Genomic DNA, 7,585 nt, shown 5'->3' with positions numbered 1-7,585 from the left:
TGCTCAGTGTGAGAGTAGTTTCAATGAGTTGAAGCGAAGATTGACAACTGCTCCTGTTTTGATTTTGCCTAAACCAGAAGAGTTACCATGACAAGCGAAGAAAGGATCTTGAGTTTCAGGAGGGTGATCATGTTTTTCTGAGGGTCACTCCGTTGACGGGTGTTGGACGTGCCTTGAAGTCGAGGAAGTTGACTCCTAAGTTTATTGGACCGTATCAGATTTCAGAGAGAATTGGTACAGTGGCATATAGAGTTGGTTTGCCACCACATCTTTCGAACTTGCACGACGTGTTTCATGTTTCTCAGCTTCGGAAATATGTTGCGGATCCTTCTCATGTGATTCCGAGGGATGATGATGTGCAGGTTAGGGACAACTTGACTGTTGAGACTATGCCGTTGAGGATTGATGACAAGAAGGTGAAGTCCTTGAGAGGTAAAGAAATACCTCTTGTGAGAGTCGTTTGGGGTGGAGCGACTGGTGAAAGTTTGACTTGGGAGCTGGAGAGTAAGATGCGGGAGTCGTATCCGGAGTTGTTTGCTTGAGGTAAGATTTCGAGGACGAAATTCTGTAATTTGGGGAGAGTTGTAACGCCCTAGTTATTTATTTAATTAATTTTATTATGTGGAGTATATATATATATATTATTATATATGATGTTTGGTGATTTATGTGGAGTATATGCATATATTCGTGTATATGTGATTTTTGGATGTTTTATGTGGTGTATTATTTTAGTATATGGTTTATTTATTAATAATTAAAATAAGTATGAAATATTAGTTATTTTGGAGTTTGGGGAATTAATTGGAATTATTAGGATTTGGGGGAGTTAAGTGTATTTAGGGGGAGTTACTCTTAAGTGGGAAGTTAAGAAAATAGAAAGTGGGAGTCAGAATCATTTTACGTGAAAACAAACCAAGGAAGAGAAAACCAGGAGCAAGAGAGAAGAACTAGAGGAACCCCTGTTGCTGTGCATTTGTCATTCTGAACTAAGGTAAGGGTGGGGTTTACTTCATTAATGTAGAATTTAAAGTCTGATTTTGAGTTTAACAGGTTTTGGTAGAAATTGGGGATTTTGGGTTTTATGATGAAATTATAGTTTTTGAAGTTGTAAGCATGAATTTGATGTTAGAAATAGGTTCTAGTTGCACACAGAAAGTTAATTTGCATCTGTAAACTGATTTGGGGAGTGATTGGAAGAAAAATGGGATTTTGGGGAAAAACCAGTTTTCTGCCCGTACTGATGTTCATCGCTCGCCTCGCGAGCATTCATGTCTCGCCTCGCGAGTGAACAACATCACTACTCGCCTCGCGAGCAGTCCAACTCGCCATGGCGAGTAAGCCCAGATAAAACTTGATTTTTGAAAAGTTGTATAAGATATTTTGGGGATGGTTTAAGGTACCTAGATGATAATAAAGATGAATGGTGGAAGTTTTAGGTTAAAAAGATGAATAGGGAGCTTAGAATTGGAGTTTGAGTGAGAAAATGTCACTTTTTCCCGAGAGCACCTGATTTTCACTCGCCTCGAGTTCGCCTTGAACTCGCCATGGCGAGCTAGTGTTTTCCGTGAACTCGCCACGGCGAGCAGATGTGCTCGCGAGGCGAGCTGCCCAGTTCCAGAGTGTAGTTTTGCTAGCTTAATTAGTAGTGGTTGGTGTTGTTGTATTTGAGTATGGTTGCGTATAATTATACATTATTGTGATTGATTTGATTGCTGAATTGATGAGTACTGATGATGAATGAAATGTATGCAAAGTATTGAATCATACATGTTGTATTTAATTGGAGTCACATGGAGTTGCATTGCATGGTCAGTTGTATGTAGATATACACAAGTAGGTCCATTGCATATGCATAAAACAGCGGTGAGGGCTTCGGTCCTGGAGTACTAGTTGCTCAACAGCGGTGAGGGTTTCGGTCCTGATGAATGCTTTAACCATTCAAAAGCGGTGAGGGCCTCGGTCCTGATTGGTACCACATGCATAATTGCATCTCATTAAGAAGTCTAAGATGGTGTCTTAGCAGTGGTCATGTCATTTGCATGAGTCTTGATGTATTGTTGATGTTGATGTTTGATATACATTCCTATATATGTGTATTCATTGTGGTCTTGATGTATTGTTGATGTTGATGATATTATATACATTGTATACTACTTGTTAAGTGGATGATTATGATGATGTTGTTGTGGTTGTGAATAATTATAATATTTGCAAGTGAACATGTTTGAAGTTATAGGGTGTTAGATTCATTTGATGATTTTAATATCTATATTTATTGTTGTGAATCTCACCCCTTCTGCTTGAAAATGTTGCCCTTCCTATGGGTAACTTGCAGGTGATCCTGAGTAGTCGGTGGTGGCTCAAGAGTCGTGTCTAGGGCTCTGATACGTGGGTTGGGAGTCATTTTATTATTTCATTGTTGTTTCCCTTCCATGTATCAAATTTTGGAACTTGTTGATGTGCCCTTTCATTGGCTAACTTTTGTTGTTTAGGCTTAATGCCAAGATGTTGTTGGAGATTAAAACATTGTTGTTGCTATTGAAAATGCAAAACTTTCCGCTGCATTAATTGAAGTTATGACTGTTGTTGAATTAAATAGTTTTATTTTCTATTTAAGAATTTTGAAGTTGCGATGTAGCATGCCCGTTTGGTGAAATACTCTGATGTTTATATGCTATTTTATTACTTTTGGGTAACGGGGTGTTACAGTTAAACATAATAAATAAATATTTTATAAAAATTATTTCTCTTCCACTTCATCACATTCATCACCAAATTCATCATCAATCCCATTAAAATTCATTCCCCTTCATCTTCCTAACCTTCATCTTTCTCCTCACATTCATAACTCGCATATATTTGTAGGTTTTGATTTTGATTTTTCTAGGTTCTGTGAATTTGATGATAAAGTTATGAATGTGTAGACAAAGATGAATGAAGGTGAAGAGAAAGATTGATTGTAACATCATCTTACTTACCGAGTCAAATGAGCTCAAGGTTTAAAATAAAAGAATTTTAAAACAACAAGGGAAAATCTAAAACATTTATTTTAATGGCGTAAAAACAAAACTCGGCTAAATGGTAGGGAATTAAACATTGTCTAAAAAAAAAGTATCACTTGTTAGTTGTTACATCATATTTTGCCTCAATTGAATGTAAGAGAATTAAAAAGTTTGTTTGAGACATTAACAATGTAAAAAGCATGGTTTTTTTTGTTGAGAAAATCCTTATGCACTCTGCATAAATCCAGAAATGGTTTTGGAGTACAATTCAGAAACCATTTCCACAGCAAAATGGTTTTGATATAATTTTATGCAGGGTGCTGTAAACTATTAAGTACATCTAATGATTTTGAAATACAACTCACAAAAATCATTTCTGGATTTATGCAGGGTGCATAAGGATTTCCTTATGCAAAACCGCGCCCACATTTCACATGCTACAAGAAACCGGTCATAAAACTAAAATTATTATTAAATGTGTTTGTCCCTTTATGCCACTAAAGTGATAAGTTGAACTTAATAATGACCTCTCTCACAAATCATTTTGCAATAAAAGTTGGGTTTGAATCCTAGTAACTATAATTCACATTTTTTAAGGTGAATAAGTGAGGTGTCCGGGGTTCGAATTCCGACCCCTACATATAACAATGCATGTCCCTATCAACTGAACTATGCTCACGGGGATAAGTAATACATTTTTCTTATGAGCCTCCATTATTATTTGTATTTCTTTTTTAGTCTTCATCAATACATACAAGGGGAAAATATCAAAAGAGCGATAATTTTAAACGATTTTAAAATTAGTTATAGAAATAACATACAATTGAGACAAATGTTAATTGATTTTTGGATTAATACATATTTTGGTCTCTGTAATATGAGCGAAATCCGGTTTTTGTCCCTGTAAAAAAAACGTTTAGATTCTATCCCTATCATTTGAGATTCTTCCGCTTTTGATCCCTCACTTAAACTTGTCAGCAAAATTTGCTGATGTATCCAACTGATTGTGTAATTATCTTATTTTTTTTCATTTTTTTAATTGGATTCAAATGCCACTTGGATTCAGTTGTTTATTTTATTTAAAAATTAAATAAAAAACATATTAAAATTACAATTAAAAAACCACAAAATATATTTTCGTAAAAAAAAAAAATAAATAAAAAACAACAAAAACAAGAATATGCAGCAACAAGAACGATTCTTCTTCTTCTCTTAAAAAAAAAAAAAAACAGGTTCTTCTTCTTCCTCTTCATCATAAACCCAAGTGGCATAAATTCGGGTTCTTCATCCATAAATTCAGGTTCTTCTTTTACCCTTTCATAAATTTCAATTTTTTTGGTTAACAAGTGTTCAACTTCTTCATCCAAAAATCCATCAACAAACCCTGAAATTCATTCTCAAAACATGGTAATTTCGAATTCATTTTTTTCTCTCCCAACTCCAGGGTTAATTGCAGATTTGAAAATGGATGGGTGTTGGAATTCGATTTTCTATCTCCCAATTCCAGATCTGGAAAACCCATCATCCTTGACTCACACTTTTCCATTTTTTATTTAAAGTTTAGTTTTTTTTGGGTTATGGGTTTTGTTTTGGAGATGAAGGTTTGTGTGGGAAAGAGAAAGGTTGAAAGAGCATTGAAGAAAATGAGGGAGAAAATGGGTGATGAGATTACTGGTTATAAGTTTTTATGAGTTTGAGTTGAAGATGATGAAGATTCATGAGTTTGGGTTTGAATGGAAGAAGAAGAATCTTGAGGAGTATGAAGAAGAAGAGTCACGATGGGAAGGAGAAGATGGAAAACATTGATGAATGATTTTAATTGGATGATTTGATTTTAAAAATTTTAACATTTAAATAAATGGTTTATAAATTAAATATACAAGTGGCATCTGAAACCAATTAAAAAAAAAAAGAAAATAATTACACAATCAGTAGGACACGTCAGCATATTCTGCTGACTAGTTTGAGCGAGGGACCAAAAGTGGAAAAATATGAAATGATAGGGACAGAATCTAAATTTTCTTATTTACAGGGACTAAAATTGAAAATTTCTCATATTACAGGGACCAAAAGGGGTATTAACCCTTGATTTTTTAACGAGAAAATTTGAACCATAGATGTAGGCATGGCAATGGGGCGGGGTGGGGACGTGTTTTATCTTCCCTGTCCCCATACCCGATTCTTATATACTTACCTGTTACCCTACCCATACCCAACGGGGATGAGAAATTGAATCACATCCACGTCCCCAACGGGTTCGGGTATCCCCGCCCCATCCCCGTCCCCGCATTGAATAATTTTTTTAATAAAAAATATAAGTTTTTTTGCATCCCCAAGAGCAACGTTGTAATACATTATCCAACAATAAGTTCACTTTCACATTTGTTAGACAAAATTATTTAGTTGATCATTTAAATATCAATGGTAGTTTTTATTAACATGACAATTATCAAACAAAATAACATAACATATCAACATAAAGTAGTTTTTTACATTTGGGACGGGTTTGGGTGTGGGTTAGAGGTGTAGGAATAAAGGGTGTTCATGTAACATTTTCCATGCAAAATATGGGTTTGCACCCCTACCCTAACCCCTAAAGCAACACCTCAAAGTAAAATAGAATTAAAAATTACAATAGAGGACAAACATCTTGAGGAGACTAAACTAAAACCTAGCAAAGGCACCCAATTGTTGTCCTACAATATTGGAGGGCAATGACACGAACCATCCAAACATATCTCCTCGATGATACAACTAAGTTGATTATAGCATTCATGGTCAGAATGACAATCAAGAGATTCTGTAATGTGAAACAAATATAATGGAATGTTACTAAAAGATGATGAAATATTATGTGTAAGGTAAATAAGAGAGTTTGAAAAGGATAAGAAAAGGGACTTACTAACGTTCATTGCAACAAAAAATAATGAAAGAAAAAGGATCATAGTGTAAACAAACTTCAAACTTTCATCCATATTTTGCCTCCTTTGAATGTAATGGAATCAAAAAGCTTGCTTGAGATATTTATAATGTAGAAAAAATCATATTGTGATTTGTTCAATAAAAAGAAAAAAAAGTATAACTCGTTACAAGAAACCTCTTCATAAAATTAAAATTATTATTTCCCTAAAAAATGTGTCTCTGTCCCTAAGTATCACTAAAGTGATTATAGAACCTAGATGGTTAAATTCCTAGTTTCATGTAGTTTAACCATCTTGTTTTTATCATCCAAGGGATGAGGGTGCTATTTTTCGAAGCAGCAGCCACCAAAGATGAATCATGTTCAAAGAAAAAAAATTACATATGCATTTTCAAAAAGAAATTTTGATAGCAAAAAAAAAAAAAAACTCGTGGACTCGGCATAAAAAATGAAATAAAAACAAATTAAGAAAGAATGGAGCCGTCAGGTATGCTAGGGTTTCTAGCACCATGAGCCTCCTTTAGAATTCATCAATTTCCAATCGGTGGGAATGATTTGGAATATACATTTTAAGCAATTTTCCATACAAATTAAGCAATCGGTGGCAGACTTCAACAAATTCATCATTAGGTGCTAGTTCTTTCGGTGCTTTTTGCTTTGTTGATTTGTGTCGAAAAATCAATTTGGAATATTCACATAAGCAACTTTGCCATCCAATTCTGTTGATTGAAGTTACGTGATTTGATTGATCACTTACGGACAGACTTTCTGCTATGCCGTTCGACTAGCAGGCAGAGTTGTTATTGCCGGCAGCTGCATCCTCCAAAGCTGCACCATCTCCCATGGCACTGCCGTCCACAACGGCGGTTCCAGCACCACAACCACCACCGCGGTCCTTTGCACAAGCACTTGTTGCATCGCATGGCAAAGCTACCAACGACAATATACCACAACCTACAATCCGTGGTGAGACTCTCTCTCTCTCTCTATTCGTATTACTCAGCCAATTTATGAATAGGGGGTCAATGTGTGTAAGAGAAACCTTCGTGGAAGGTTGGTTCTCAACAAAGGAGATAAACCCTATGCTTCGAAGGAAATTGAAGACAAGCTTCGGAAACAATGGAAGACTGCTGCACCTTGGAGGTTGCTATCTTTAGGTAAGGGCTTTTATGAATTCTTTTTTGTCACTGAATCTGATTTGCAAATTGTTTGGGCAATGGGAACTGTGAACTTGAAGCCGGCGGTGTTACGTTTATTTGAATGGTCAGTGGATTTTGATATGCATAATCAGAGAAATACAATGCGCAAGTATGCATCCGAATGGTGACAAAATTTTGACTGTTTATGAACCACATAGCAATCCGAATGTGCAGCATGAACATGACAAAGTTAATGCGGATAGACCTTTCACTTCGGTCTTATCTCGGAAACAGAAACAACATGTTAGAAAAAAATCTTCAGATTGGTAAGCCACCGCCTTATAAAACCCACTCTCAGGGAGGATCCACTTCAGATGATCAATGAATTTTCTTTATTGGAATGACTCGACGAGTGCTTTGATCGTTGGCACAACTTGCTTTTCTTTTTTTGTTGTTTCTTCTTTGTTTTTTTGAGGGTTTTTAGCCGCCACAATTCACCTGATTTTTTGTAGTGCCCTGTT

The 7,585-nt window shown here is 35.5% G+C and overlaps 1 long non-coding RNA gene across 1 annotated transcript; it reads right to left on the bottom strand.

The window, feature by feature from the left end:
• Positions 1-5,451: 5,451 nt before the first annotated feature.
• On the bottom strand, positions 5,452-6,031 carry LOC25501439 (uncharacterized). The gene is made up of 2 exons (XR_003007766.2): positions 5,908-6,031; positions 5,452-5,805 (listed from the first exon to the last, which is right to left on the bottom strand). It is a non-coding gene; the product is annotated as an uncharacterized lncRNA (long non-coding RNA).
• Positions 6,032-7,585: the final 1,554 nt, after the last annotated feature.

The sequence above is a fragment of the Medicago truncatula genome, chromosome 8, assembly GCF_003473485.1.
Source record: "Medicago truncatula cultivar Jemalong A17 chromosome 8, MtrunA17r5.0-ANR, whole genome shotgun sequence".
NCBI classification, from domain to species: Eukaryota; Viridiplantae; Streptophyta; class Magnoliopsida; order Fabales; family Fabaceae; genus Medicago; species Medicago truncatula.
This window is presented reverse-complemented; position numbering and strand designations above follow the sequence as displayed.